Source organism: Lineus longissimus, chromosome 10, assembly GCF_910592395.1.
Source record: "Lineus longissimus chromosome 10, tnLinLong1.2, whole genome shotgun sequence".
Classification (NCBI taxonomy): Eukaryota; Metazoa; Nemertea; class Pilidiophora; order Heteronemertea; family Lineidae; genus Lineus; species Lineus longissimus.
In genome coordinates this window covers 6770525-6785406 of record NC_088317.1, presented here as the reverse complement: position 1 = coordinate 6785406, position 14882 = coordinate 6770525, and the positions used below count along the sequence as shown (strand labels likewise).

Sequence of the window (14882 nt, the reverse complement as noted above, 5' to 3'; positions counted from 1 at the left end):
ACTTGTGGAACTCTCTGCCGGAAGATCTTGCTGTGATAAATGACTCCAAATCTTTTAGTCGTGCTTTAAAAACCCACCTTTCAAATCAGCTTTTGACATTTAACCCTTTTGGACACTTTTAGTATGGACACTTTTAACTAAAATGGACTCAATTATTATTTTCATATAGACATTTTAAAATGCTTGAAACTCTGTACAGTGCCCTGGAGCAAGCCTAGAGCTTGGACAGGGCACTATAATATACTGTATTTTATTATTATTACTATTATTATTATATATACCTCCAAATTTTAAGGCATTTAGAACTCTTTCGAAATGAATTGAATGCTCATTTCAAGGTTGGGAGCTCCTCTCTAAACGAACTGAGGTCATCTTCATTTAAGGAATTGTTACAGAACTGGGGGTATTGGTTGTCTCACCCAAACTGCGAGGTGGAGCTGAAATGCGGACCAAAACCGAGACAGAGCCAAATTTTTGGCTAATATTTTAGCTCCACCCGAGCGGTTTGGGCGAGACAATCAATACCGACAGTGAGATATCAATTTCTATTCTAAAACATCTCCAATTAAGTGTCAAATAAAATAAAATCTCAGTTAATGATCGGTATAAAACCGAAACCGCTATTGTCCGGGTAAAAAATTTACAACTTCGCTGGACTGTACTTTTCAAATCAGGCCTGGGTCAGACGGCGAGGTATGCGCGAAACTTCTGTATAAAAAATGACATTTTTTCCCGAAAAATTGAAATTCTCAGATTTGTTGCAGTAAGTATAACGTCTGGCACCGGATCCAGGATGTTTTTTTCTCGAGTGTGTGTGTGTGTGCGTGCGTGGGGGGGGGGGGGACAACGTTGAAAGTAAAGGTTAAGTTCTGAGCATCTGATCACTATCATCAATGAATGTGCATCTGACTGTGGTGATGGACCTTTTGGCCGAAAAGCAGTTAGTCTGCGTAAATACATGTAACGAGAGTCTTTCGTTATTGAAAGACTCTGATATAACACTGCTCACCTCTAGTGTTCGACCGATCTGAGAGTTGAGGGAGACAAGAGCATAGTCGCGAGTTATCACGAAATCTGGCACCCGAGCAACAGTTAAAGACGGGGGGGGGGGGCAATTTGGTAATTGTTTTCTTTCATATTTGCCCAATATTGATGCCTGTTCCAGATCTTGCCGATGTGTGCAAAGTCAGAGAGAAGCGTAGAAATGATCCTTCTCAACTGAGAAGGAGTGTCACCAGCGCCGGCCTGAATGCACACGGTCCTGGTTTAGGGATCCGCCGACGTTTTATACTAAAAATAAAAAAGAAACGGAAGTTTTAAAGGTTTTACTTTATTGCACAATATTTTTGAAAAAAGCTTTGGTTGTCGGGAGCACGGGGTCACGACCCCTCCCCCCGAGTTCACGCCTAAGTTTCCGTTGGTCTTGGGAGCTGGCGTAAAAAATGGCAGATAACCTGATGTGAGACAATATATGATTGACAGATACTTTGCTACTTCCTAACCTTTAAAAATTTTGGGAGTGGAAAACACTTAAAAATCTATTTAGAACTTGATGACATCACTCATGTCAAGCAGATCGTGAAATGCAGCTGCACTATAAACCTTTTCTGGTAATAAGTACAAACATAAGTCTGGTTACTACAGAAGAACCTCTCTATTAAGGACACCCTCGGGACTGACAAGTGCTCTCCTTAATAGAGAGGTGTCCTGAGTAGAGAGGTGAAATTGAATGGAAACACCCAATTTGGGACCAAAACGAGTGTCCTTAATAGAAAGGGTGTCCTTAATAGAGAGTTATCTGCTAAGGGAGGTTCTACTGTACGTTTTTACGCCAAAAACAAATATTGACTAAGGAATTGGCATGAGCAATTTGGTTGGAAACCGACAGAATAGCAATTGAACTTGCAGCGATTTGCCACTGGTAACATGTATGACGTCACATGCAGGCTCAAAACAAACCAACGGGTTTCTCCGGGGTGCACGTACAATATTTACCCATGTATTTTTCCAATTCGTAGATTATCCATGGGGCAAACTGGCGGTGCATTCTCATGCTTGAAAAACCGTATTTCCAGATGAACACAACCGTATTTTATTGAAAGGCTCCAACAACACAGCATTATCTAACCGTATTGACTGGCTTCTTCCTTTCCTGGGACAGGCAAACTCGGCAAGTTGAAAGGCTTGTCTGATTCTCGGCAATCTGGAGAATTGATTTTCAAGGGTGGTCATGCACGGCACGGATGTATAGCACATACATTCGACCTACACTTTCGTGGTCATAGTAACTTAATATTTAAAGGGGTACGCCGTTCGTAATTACTTGTGGTCCAGTTAAATAGAAATCAACTTATACACAATGCCGTAGTGCAGTTATTGTGAATACAAATTTGTTTAAACTTGGTATTCATAGTATTTGTATATCAGTCTACACAACGGCAATGTTGAAATTTATATTTAGTACGTATTTCCGCAATTGGACATTTTTAAATTCAATTACAAATTAAAATTTTTGAACGAACGGCGTAGGCCTTTAACGGTTATATATCGATATACCACATGTACATACTATATGTACATTACATGTACAGTCCTTCAAAAAAGTAAATGGACACACAAAAATCTAATTTTCTTGAAAACGGCTGGTGATAAATCGATTCGGTTTGCTGCATTTGATAGGACATTTAGTTGTGCATCATGGTATTTACCACATAAAAATTAGCCATTTTATCTAATACCGACTTTTATTGATTTACAAAAGGCCCCAAAATCAACTTTTTCGTTTCTGATTTTTTTCGTACTTTTTCTTGATAGGATGAATCACCATGATGAAAAACCCACGTCCCCATCAAGGTGATGAAAATATCTTGTGTTAATTGGTGGGAAAACAGCATTTTATGTCAAAATTTTGCACCTTGTTTATTGACTTTGGAATTACTTTGGAGAAGTCGACCATAGCCAATTATGTCAGTTTCAACATGCAGCCCGAGTGTTAATTCCTTATTGGCTGAGGTTTTGAATGGGGGTGGAAATGTTGTTAACATTGATGTATTGTAAACGCGAGGGTAAAGTAATATTGGTGAACCCATTGTCCAGCTGCCAAATCCAGGCCTGGGAGAGCTATTCATAGGCATATTAAACAAGGCCATTGAAATGGTGACATGATTCCGGTTGTCTGGGCCAGATGAATAATATCAAGGGGGCATCTCCGCAGTAGAAGACCGGGTAACAAAACCCTTTTGCACAAATGGGTTAATAAGTTGCAGATTCAAGTGAAAACTGTGGAATTTCTTAGATATTCACTCATAACTCAACAGAAGCTTCCAGTCAATATAAAATTTGCCCCCAAAAAATGCGTGATAAAAAAGTTGATTTTGGGACCTTTCATAAATCGAAAAAATTGACTTATAGGTAAAATAGCAAATTTCCAAGTGGTAGATATCATGATGCACAACTAAATGCCCTATCAAATGCAGCAAACCGCATCGATTTATCACCAGCCGTTTTCAAGAAAATTAGATTTTTGTGTGTCCATTTACTTTTTTGAAGGACTGTACATGTAACTGTATCCCGAGGACCGTACAGTCTGTTCTTGATAGCGGGGTTTGATTGTTCCTCAATCCGTGGTGATTGTGGCAGTAAAAGCAACGTCCTTGCAGGCAGGCTAACAGAATGATGGTTAAACAATGTCGATGTCGCATGAACATTGTATATCTATAACACACTAATGATATATGAAGTACTTGAGCTGCTGTTTCGAGGAGTTGCTTGGTAATCACTCCTCTCTCGCGATCTATATCTTCCTATTATACGGTTACCCAATATATCCTTTCGGGGCATAAGAACGTGAACACAAGAGGTCAATATACTACCACAGCCCCCCCCCCTCATCGACTGACAAATCCCCCTTCCATCCCAGCCCCCCCCTGACACAGGCGCACGCACGCCCACACACCAGAGAGATCGTTTGTATAGTATCTTTTAGACGGGACGTTTCAAAGTGCATTACCGTACATGAATGTACATTGTATTAATGAAGATTGTCTCTCCATCTTTTTGATAAAATCATCTGTATAAATCCAACTATAGCACATACATGGATACTCATACATTGCCTTTAGGGATACTCTGTTTCAGCTTTTTCATATGTTATTATCAGATAGTAATAAAGGATGCCTTGGGCAAATAGTCTTTTTAATGAAAAATGTTACAAAGTGTCACTACAAATTAAGGCAATTGTTACATTAGCAGCTAGTGACAATAGAAATTGAAAATTCTAGAACAATTATCGATCTATACAACCATGAAAGCAAACTCAACACAGCCATTTCAGAAGAGAAGATAATACGTGTGTTGGTCATAGAACATCGCCTACTACCATCGTACGCCCTTCAACCATTTCTCGTGCCGTTTGTCTCGGTGAACCTGGGCAGGGATATTGTTAGGGCCGGCTGAAACCTTTCTCGACGGTGTACATTTAATGAGTTCCTTGTGAGTGCGAGCATTTCGTCATGCTCGTTTGAGACTGCATTGGGCGGGGCTATAAGCAACGAGAAGATCCGTGAGGTGAATATTCCTCAGCCAACTCACAATATTTTAGCAAACAGCCTCGTTCCGAAGATCATTGACAAAGGGAAATGGATGTTCCTGGAAAGCTCTGGTGAGTTTTTTAAAAATAATTGTTGGTTGACTGAAGAATATCCACCTCTCAGGTTTGGATTCCCAGCAGAAAACTCTACATCAGATCAACGGAAAGATCGTACACGTCCGTCACTATGAGTAACATAGCTCGAAAAATAACTATTTTTAAATGAAAATAATATAATAAGAACGATTTGCATGAGTGTAGTTGGGATTTCTAGTGACATTATACTGCCCGTCACAGTAGTATTTTGCTAGTTTTTAGGTTTCTACGCGATGATGACCCATAAAGAAACCTTAACGTTTCCCGATGGCCATTTTACAATGATTTACAATGGTGATTTCTTCATGTTGCTGTGAGTGACAATGTTGAAGTCGCCTGTCATACCTATATGACGAAGCTCAACGGATATCGAAAGCGACCATGGGCAGTTTGATAAGCGGTCAGTTACCAATTGGTTTCATCTTGATGATAGTCGTTGCCGTTTATGCTTTAATGTTCAGTACGTGTACGGTACACGGTTTGACAGGTAAGCGTCCAAACAGGCGTATTTCGAAGTGGATCCGAACAGCTCCGAGATGACGGCGAAGGTAACGTCAAATAGCGGCGTCTTTCCGCTAACTGTGCAATGATCACTTTAAAATGAACCAAACGGTATAAGTAGTGGTGCATGTATGTTCGGCCCAATGCATTTTCTATTGAAATGCACATTTATTTTGCCTAGTTTTTCATCGAAATAAAGAAAACTTACAGCGGTACTTAAACGAGCTAGAAATGTATGGACGACTCAATCATGCGTTTTGCATTACAGGAAGGCTGTACGAGGAGGACGTTGCTCTCATTCCCTATGGTGTTATTCAGAACTTATTAGAATCATTGGCATTGGTCAGTTCTATACCATGTATAGTCGAAGTCACTAATTTTCTGGAAGATCTTTAATTTGATAACGCTTACATGATACTTAATCAATATTTTAGCTATATGGCCGTTTACGCAATATTACGACCTAAAAAAGGCACCTCTAAAAGAAAGATTTAAAAACCCATATTCACATCATTGTGAATCGAAATATGAACCTCAAACTAAGTTTGCCAAGGGACCGACTGGATACCCCAGAACTGCCCATACATGCATATGCAGAAAATGTATACACTCTATAAAGGATGGGTTCACGTTTGTCTTTGATATATATCCAGGGAGCAAATTGCGGGGGGAAATTTTAATATTGAAGTGGCAAAGGACAGTTGACATGAAGATGTCAATCCATCCACTATTTCAATTAAGAGTTCGGATAGGTATGAACTATCAAAATATGTTCAAGCCTGGAATTTGTGAAAGTCACCCAGACAATAAAGCATGTCCTGAGCATATAAGCTCCTGGGTGACCGTCGCCGTTAGTTTGTCGTTTAACCGACGAAGAGCTGTGGTTTATTGGAAGAGCTATGAAAGTAATCGGATCTTTATACTTACATATCACCCAGTAACAGAAATGTCGAGATATTTCAGGCCTGCTGCAAAAATTCTCAATAGACCTGGTACAACATTAATAAAATTTACTGCAGGATGTCGCAGAGGAACACTCATTGCCTGTTTTAGCGTCTTCTCTAAGTTCATATCCTACAGAGTATTTGGTCGGTTCAGAAATGGTTGTCCCTGGAAACCAACGGATGCACTAGGTTAGTAATACAGGTCGTCCTCGTGAATACCGGTATCGGGTGCCATTTTTGAAGAGGACTCTTGGGGTGCCATATATTGCATGTATTATAATTGGTTATTTATGCTCCATGAACAGTGTTATTTAAATGTTATTGTGTGCACAGGTCGTCACAGTCATTGGCTAAAGATCTGTAAGCCACACCAGTGGGTATTTCTAATGTTTTGTTAGTCAATGGGCCATATGAATAAAAACTAGCATTTGCTTGCAAGCAAATGCTTCAAGTAGAAGCAGCATTTGCTAAAAGTAAAAGATTATGCTTATTTTCGAATTAATAAAGATACCCTTTTACTGCAAATGCTTTGCTAGAAATTTTCAAGTAAGTGCTTGAGGGTCAATCCCGATGTCGAATTTCGGATGAATGGACTGTGCGGTAGGTACGATTTGAACCGGTGGTGATCTATTTCATCTTGTGGTTTTGGTATTGTTCGTTGGGGTCATGAGGTTATGTTTTGACGGCATAATGCGTGTGTGTGACCTGTGGAATACTCGCTTGTAGGCCTACTGCTCAAAAGATGTCAGAATCGGATTCATCTGTCGACAATACGGGAGATACAGCGGCTTTCGAACGCCAGATGACTTTCGTGTCTGTCTTGAGGGAATTCCCAGTACTTTTGAGTAAGTCTCAGCTCCCAAAAATAAAAGAGCGAAAAGTGTTGCGTAAAAGGAGTTCTTGCAGAAATACAAGAAGGCAGGAGGATAACATTTAGATGAAAAACAACTGCTGAAGAAGATAAATAACATGAAGGCTGATATTAAACGCAAGGCAGATGTGTTAAGAACAGGAAATCGAGCGATCGTTATGAAAAAGTGGGAAAGGATGCTGTTGACAATGATGGAGGCAGATACGAATCCAACCATCAGTTGTGTGAAAGTTAAGTTCAAATTGAAATAAAATCGCATTTCCAACGAATGATTACAATTAAGCGAGCCAGCTCTTTCTGGTGTTACATATTTTTGCCCTGATCATTCCAGAAGGTAATAGTGCTGATGAGCTCTTGTCAGCTTCAAGTCACGTTGCTCAGACAGTGTTAACCACCTAAACTTTACCTGAATCCGACCTCCAGGTTTAATCAAGGAGTTCCGCGATAGTGCGTCGTTTGTCCTGTCCTAGTTACCGCATCCTAGGGTCAACATCATCATTGCCATCACCATCCGACTCGTCGTCGTCGCTGTCAATGTCTTCTGCAACATATTCAGTGAAGTCCTCATATCAATCATTCAAATACTTTGCCACGTTGTGCAGCATAAAGCACGCTACGATGACGTTGGGAACTTTATGTAAAGGAAGCCTTACTTGGCCGGCCAGGATAGGGAATCTGCGCTTTACCTGCCCGAAGCATCTCTCTATTACAACCCTTTCATGCGCATGGATTCTGTTGAATCTTTTTTCTTCTGGTGTAACTGGATTTTCATACGGAGTCAGTAACCAGGGTGCAATTCCGTAACTCTCGTCTCCGAGGAGGAGTGCACCTGCCGTGATGAGGCGAGTGTGTAATAAACCTTCCAACATCTGAGTTTTTCCAATTTCTACTATCGTGCACGGAACCTGGCCATTTTGCATCCATGCTAAAGTGTTCGGCGGAATCACACGTCGCTTGAACGTTGATGGAGGCCAAGCCTTTATGTTGATGTACTCGTCTCCATGTCCGCGGGGTCCATCTGGTTTTAGAATTTTAACATGTGTACAGTCCAGTGCACCGACAGTACCCAGAATCTGGTACTTCTGCTGCCAGAGTTGCTGGGACTGACGTATTTCATCTGGGAAGTTGGACATTTTATCCAGAGCCTGGCTTTTTCCGTCACCTGAGATAAGACTTTCGCAAATGTTTTGGAAACAGTGCTTTGATGGATTCCTTTGTCCTCTGCCACGCCAGATTAAAATCCCGGGTCTCCCAAATACCGAAGAAAAACTTCCATTTGGTGTCTTGCACTCAAACACCCAGCTCGAGTTTCCCTCGAATCAATAAGAAAATGCTCCGCCATCCACTGCACGTGGTCCTCATCAAATTAATACAGTAAACGATATGTCCCTACAAGACATGCCCTTCGCGGCAAATACACCTTTTTCTGATGAACACGCATAAAACCAGCCATAGCGATGATGACCAACCATTTACTTCGACTTTCAAGTCTGCTCTGGAGCAACCTTAAAAAATCGAAGCATTTCCTACCAAGTAAAAAGCATAAGCTACACTTTATTCATATCGAGACAAGTATTTACTTCATTACGAAGCAAACCCTAGATGCTAAATAGCATTTGCAGCTGCTTTGACTTGAAGCAAAACTTTCATTTTCCTAACATTTGCTATGTATTTATTCTAATGAGTACAAGTAAATGCTTCAAAATCGGTAGTAAAAGCAAATGCTAGTTTTTATTCATATGGCCAAACGTTTTAGGGTGGTATGGGAAGCGGCGCTTTGCAGATTGTGCATGACAAGTCACAATAAAGGCGGGACCAAGGCCTACTGAGTCCTACTATTATAGTACATACATGATAGGCTACCGGTATTCACGAGGACATACCGTATATTCATTTGCTATAATAAATTATTTCAACAATGGCCTTGTTTCAAAAATAAGTTATCCATATATATCATTATCATATCATCTTCCGCATCAAGTGAATCACGTGAAGCCCCAAAATGCAGATGCCGATTGCTCATCCTCGACACTAGGGACAAACCACGTCAACAACCATGTTTTCCATTCTCGTTGGAGACGCCGCATTGGCTGCATTGCATAACACGATTGTTGGACCTGGATTTACAGGAAAGTCCCTAACTATTACGATATCCCTTCAACGACCGATTACGTAGTTATTAGCGCTAAAAAATCAGACTGGCTGTGAACAATTGAACTAATCCATCAAAATAACCCCAATAATCTGAAATCTGACAGGTTATAGCAACAAAGCCGACTACGCTAACATTATGTTCTATTAGCATCACACACTCTCTTAAACATGTTTAAGGTTTGGATTCACACACAGCTAGCACTTTTGACAAGCGGCGATCCACTCAACTCATGCTTTTTGCACACCATTTACATTACATGCAAATCCACCGGACCTCTACAACGACATAGAATTGTATCAGCGATGTCGATTTGATCGGCAAACAATTAATCCGACTGCTCGATTTCCCGATATCATCGGTGTGGTTCATGGAACACATATTTGGATACTACGACCTTCGTTTCACGAGTGGAGATAATATGTAACAGGAGAAGACTCGTATTCCATCAATGTCGACGTTTTTTTCAATGCAAATTTTAGGTTTATCAATGTTGTGATTAGATGGCCCACTAGCACCCATAACCCCGTTGTGCTCAGAGAGAGCGCAGAAATCGATATCATGAGATCTTGGGAAGGGGATGAGATCATCCTTGGTGACCGTGGGTATCCATTGCGGCCTTGGCTGATGATACCATTTTTGAACCCTAAGACCCCCGGGCAACGACGGTACATTCGGTCTCACAGGAAAACTCCGTGTTTAGTTGAACGGAGCACCGGAAGGCGATGCAGTCATTCTTGATGACAGTGGTGATCCATTGCCACCTTGACTGATGACACCATTCTTGAACCCTCACACACCCGGGCAAAGACGGTACAATCGGTATCACTACAAAACTCGGTGTTTGGTTGAACGGGACATCGGCCAAGGGAAAAGGCGATTCCACTGCCTGCATGGATATATGCGTTAAGCACCGGTGAAAGCCAGTGCAATTATTACTACGAGTGCAATGTTGCACAACATTGCTATCAACAGAGCTCTTTCGGATTTTGATCCAGTAGACAAAGAGGATATCAAACATCGGCCACAACCCGATGATGATAGGAACGATGAAGAGAATGTCGTACCATTTGGAGATGCAAATGCAACTGCCACAAGAAATCACATTGTCCAGCAACATTTCTGAGGCACGTGTGTCTCTTCCTATTCAATATAGCTGCTCTGGTGTACAGAAATTGCTTTGTAATTTGCACATTTGAATGCCAACGATCAATGAATATCGAATTAATTCATAGGCACAAATCAACAAGAAATATGAGACTGGTCTTTTGAAGAAAGATTATTGGTGCACTCAAACTTAAGTGGTCAACCTGGTTGAGTATTTTATGAATCCCATTTTAGGTGGGGCGGGAACTTAGGGAAGATGACCACTTAGGGTTTTATGGCACTTCAGTTAAAAACAGTAATTTATGAATAGGGCCATGTTGTTGAATAAACACTGATGTTCACACCAGTGTTAAGAACTGGTGTCAGCAGCTGCCGTGGTGTTTGGGGCTCTGAGAAGACACCAACACTGACAGCCAACACTAACACTAACACCACTGAACACCAACTTTGAAATCACCCGTCAATGTACATGTATTCTCCGATGAGTGCACCGCACCATGATATCGCAATAAAAAAAAAATATTGTCAGCAATAATCTACTGCTGCATCGGACATTGCATGATACAAGGTGATAAATTGACATCCGTAATCTGGACAGGTCATGGTCAACATCAAAAATTTTATTGACGACCTTCCCCGCAAAATTGGTAAGACAAGACGGCGCACTCCGGTCGACATATTCAATGAATTGAAATATCTATTTCAGGTAATACGTATGTGACGTTTTTCACCAAAATATCGGCAGCAAACACAAGTAGTTTTCGCAGGAATTCGAATATTACATTTTCAGCAAGATCAGCAATTACTTGTGTTACAATTTGTATCTGGACACAAGTCTGTGCATCATGTCACTTTTCTGCGGAGGATGCAATATGTCACATTGCAAGATGGCCTACACTAACATACCGCTTTAAGGTTCCGCCTCGTCATGTCAAAGAGATCGAGCTTGGCTTCTGATTTTATTTGGAACGCATTTCGCTGCTCTACATTTTGACAGGGAGTGAATTATTTCGCACAGCGAGAGCAGAGGGTCTCATTCTATATTGAGTAACTTTATCAAACTTGCGCTGAGTATAGTGGTAAATTATTTCATGTAAGTAATGTAGGACTATAGGCAGGAGCTGGCCATATTGATGCATTTTTCTTCAAGAGTTCAAGCAAAATTGTAAAAACGCAAAACAGCTTCAGAATAGCTAAAGAAAGAAACAGGAGATAAAAGTATCGAAGGAATTATCTGCATTGTACTTTACCCTTTACGGTGTGATCGCAGCATTGACCATACTTGGCAATATGTATGCCTTTTGATGTCTTTGATTAAAATATCGAAAGCAAATATTACTGGTCTACAGAAGCAATCGAATAATTTAGAAAGACCAGCATCTATTTATTTAACAGCTTGTATCTGGAAGAGAGCCTTTGCATCATGTCACTTTTCTTAGGTTACGATATGTTACATTGCAAGATTACCTTCACTAGAATACAACATTAAAGTTCGACTTAAAACGTTGATACATGTATATAAACGTTTAGTAAAAATTGATATGGCAAAACTTTATATGCACTGACAGTGTGTACGAATGAACTATAGATTTTACGTCAAGGCGGTGGCTTCGGCATATAGATAATGACCGAGTCTCGACTCTTGTGAACGTTCTCTGGGGTTTCGGAACGAGGAGCCAATAAGATAATCCTATAAAGCCAAAAACCAACGCTATGAAAAGTTTTCCCATGGTGATCCTTTTTATTGGGTATCTGTAAAATATTTCTAAGTCTCCTCATAACCACAGTGTCACCTGCATTATGTGTAATCTCGACATTGGTTGGGAGCGTATCAGCGAAGATACACACAAAACCCAAATACAATTCCCTTATTGAACACAGACCATCTCTTATTCCTCGCGAACTACCCCTGGGATTCACCCCCATGAAACCCGACTCGTGACCACTGGCGCTTTCTAAACCACTGCCTGAGCACTGCCCGAGCACTGCCCGCTATTTCAAAGTCAGTTGATCTGCTCATATCCACATTGTCCCCTGCCTTGTGTGTGATCACCTCAATGAATAGTGAGTTTGTGGATTAATTGGTAATCTTAAAGGAAGTGACTATTTGGCGAGCCCGGCATGCCAACAGCGACATTTTTGCCTTGAATGGAGAACCGAACTCATTAATATCTATAGTTGTCGAAGAGCTCATTATCATTCAATGGCAAAGCGGTTTACAACACTACTCGAGTTATAGCGATGGGCATTCGCAATCTACCCAATGCATTTATTACGCTTATCAGTAAATCACATACTCGTGTATATTCCTCCTTAGAGTAACCAGACTAAATCGATTTTTGACAAGAACACGAGTTTAGTAAAAGAAACTGATCGAGAGTGAGAAATCGGCCATTGTTAATTATGCGTATATTAATTCAAAGATGACGTCACTGCTCTCCGACCGATTGGTTAATGTGTTGTAAAGTCTCCGGCTCGCCAAACAGGGTCGAATTTTTTACCTGTTTGGCGAGCCGAGCCCGCCAAACAGGGTTGCTTTTCCGTGCTGTTCGGTGAGCGGTTCTCCAATCAGGGCAAAAAATGATGCCTGTTCGGCGAGCAGCTCTCGAAATATACCCAGCCAATATTAGCTGGTAATTTGGTACAGTAATGGGATAGTTGGGTTGAACTTAATCTACTGGACCGCTTTCGAAATCTATGAGCAGCGTATATGTTGAGAGAGCACTGTATATGAGGAAGACGAGCTAGATCCGGTACCCATGGTCCGTTAGAACGCCCCACTTGCATGTAGCAAAATATGTGCTTAGTTAACCTGTATGGATGTCCGAAACCAAGAAAATAATGTCCTCGTTCTAAATTTTTTTTTAATGATGACCAAGAGAGGAAGGACACGCAATATATAAAATAGTATGGATGGAATGGTAACTGACAAGGATGGAAGAGATACCCTACCTCGGACCTGAGCTCGTAAATACATATAGTTCTGATAGAGTTCCCCGTGAAGAAGTTGATAGTGGACGCACATTAGGGAGTGGCGTCTCCCTATAGTTAATGGTTTTAGATTATAATAAATGTACAATTAGTATATGTCAGATAGGCTTGCAACCAAAGTATTTACAGAGAGAACCAGCCGCCTAATTAACTTACACTCGACTGTCACCAGTACCGCAATACCTCCAAATCCTAAGGCATTTAGAACTCTTTCGAAATGAATTGAATGCTCATTTTAAGGTTGGGAGCTCCTCTAACGAACTGAGGTCATCTTCATTTAAGGAACTGATACAGAACTGGGGGTATTGGTTGTCTCACCCAAACTGCAAGGTGGAGCTGAAATGTAGACCAAAACCGAGACAGAGCCAAGGTTTTGGCCAATATTTTAGCTCCACCCGAGCGGTTTGGGTGAGACAATCAATACCGACAGTGAGATATCAATTTCTATTCTAAAACATCTCCAATTAAAATCAAATCAAATCAAGTCTCAGTTAATGATCGGTATAAAACCGAAACCGCTATTGTCCGGGTAAAAAATTGACAACTTCGCTGGACTGTACTTTTCAAATCAGGCCTGGGTCAGACGGCGAGGTATGCGCGAAACTACTGTATAAACAATGAAATTTTTTCCCGAAAAATTGAAATTCTCAGATTTGTTGCAGTAAGTATAACGTCTGGCACCGGATCCAGGATGTTTTTTTCTCGAGTGTGTGTTTGTGTGTGTATGTGGGGGGGGGGGGGGGGGGGACAACGTTGAAAGTTAAGTCCTGAGCATCTCATCACTATCATCAACGAATGTGCATCTGACTGTGGTGATGGACCTTTTGGCCGAAAAGCAGTAAGTCTGCGTAAATACATGTAACGAGAGTCTTTCAATATTGAAAGACTCTGATATAACACTGCTCACCTCTAGTGTTCGACCGATCTGAGAGTTAAGGGAGCCAAGAGCTATAGTCGCGAAATCTGGCACCCGAGCGACAGTTTAAGACGGGGAGGGGGACGGGGGGGGGCAATTTGGTAATTGTTTTCTTTCATATTTGCCCAATATTGATGCCTGTTCCAGATCTTGCTGATGTGTGCAAAGTCAGAGAGAAGCGTAGAAATGATCCTTCTCAACTGAGAAGGAGTGTCACCAGCGCCGGCCTGAATGCACACGGTCCTGGTTTAGGGATCCGCCAACGTTTTATACTAAAAATTAATAAGAAACGGAAGTTTTAAAAGTTTTACTTTATTGCACAATATTTTTGAAAGAAGCTTTTGTTGTCGGGAGCACGGGGTCACGACCCCTCCCCCCGAGTTCACGCCTAAGTTTCCGTTGGTCTTGGGAGCTGGCGTAAAAAATGGCAGATAACCTGATGTGAGACAATATATGATTGACAGATACTTTGCTACTTCCTAACCTTTAAAAAGTTTGGGAGTGGAAAACACTTAAAAATCTATTTAGAACTTGATGACATCACTCATGTCAAGCAGATCGTGAAATGCAGCTGTACTATAATTCTTTTCTGGAAATAAGTACAAACATAAGTCATGTTACTACAAAAGAACCTCTCTATTAAGGACACCATCGGGACTGACAAGTGCTCTCCTTAATAGAGAGGTGTCCTGAGTAGAGAGGTGAAATTGAATGGA

At 41.1% G+C, this 14882-nt stretch overlaps 1 long non-coding RNA gene across 1 annotated transcript; it reads left to right on the top strand.

Annotated features, from left to right (window-relative positions):
• The first annotated feature begins 4719 nt into the window (after positions 1-4719).
• LOC135495109 (uncharacterized) lies at positions 4720-11084 on the top strand. The gene is made up of 2 exons (XR_010448513.1): positions 4720-6318; positions 8982-11084. It is a non-coding gene; the product is annotated as an uncharacterized LOC135495109 (long non-coding RNA).
• Positions 11085-14882: the final 3798 nt, after the last annotated feature.